Below are 1071 nucleotides of genomic sequence, written 5' to 3' on the forward strand. Positions count from 1 at the left end.
TATACTGCGGAGTTTGAAGGGATCCTGGGGGGGGTGTCATCTAGTACAACCCCCGCGATGCTTTGGGTAATTAATAATAATAATAAGCCACGAAATTAAAAGACGCCCGCTTCTTGGGAGAAAAGCAATGACAAACCTAGACAGCATCTTAAAAAGCAGAGACATCACCTTGCCAACAAAGGTCCGTATAGTAAAAGCTATGGTTTTCCCAGTAGTGATGTATGGAAGTGAGAGCTGGACCATAATGAAGGCTGATCGCCGAAGAATTGATGCTTTCGAATTATGGTGCTGGAGGAGACTCTTGAGAGTCCCATGGACTGCAAGAAGATCAAACCTATCCATTCTGAAGGAAATCAGCCCTGAGTGCTCACTGGAAGGACAGATCGTGAAGCTGAGGCTCCATTACTTTGGCCACCTCAGGAGAAGAGAAGTCTCCCTAGAAAAGACCCTGATGTTGGGAAAGATGGAGGGCACAAGGAGAAGGGGACGACAGAGGACGAGATGGTGGGACAGTGTTCTCGAAGCTACCAGCATGAGTTTGACCAAACTGCAGGAGGCAGTGGAAGACAGGAGTGCCTGGCGTGCTCTGGTCCAGCGGGTCACGAAGAGTCGGACACGACTAAACGATTAAACAACAACAATTAATAATAATAATAATAATAATAATAATATGAATGAATGAATAAATAAATAAATAAGGAAGAACCCCCGCGATACTTTGTAATGCTTTGGGTAAATAATAATAATAATAATAATAATAATAATAATAATAGAATGAATGAATAAATAAAAATAAAGAAAGACGGAGAGGAAACTGAGGCAAAGGGCACGGAACGCGAGGGACACGCTCTCCCTTTTAAAAACCATTCTCGGCTGGAGCCACGCCCCTCCTTCCCCGCCCCAGCCAATGGCAGCGGCGCCCCTTTCACTGGAGCGCTACATTCGCTTCCTTATATGGAGCGCCGCGCCTTATAAGGCGCCGCCTCGTCGCCATGGTCACGTTGTCAATGGGTCTCTATCTCTGCACCCCCCGCATCCCTCCCGCGGAGCACGTGACCCGAGGCAGCAGGA

Source organism: Podarcis pityusensis (genome assembly GCF_964106645.2).
Source record: "Podarcis pityusensis genome assembly, chromosome: 16".
Taxonomy (NCBI): Eukaryota; Metazoa; Chordata; class Lepidosauria; order Squamata; family Lacertidae; genus Podarcis; species Podarcis pityusensis.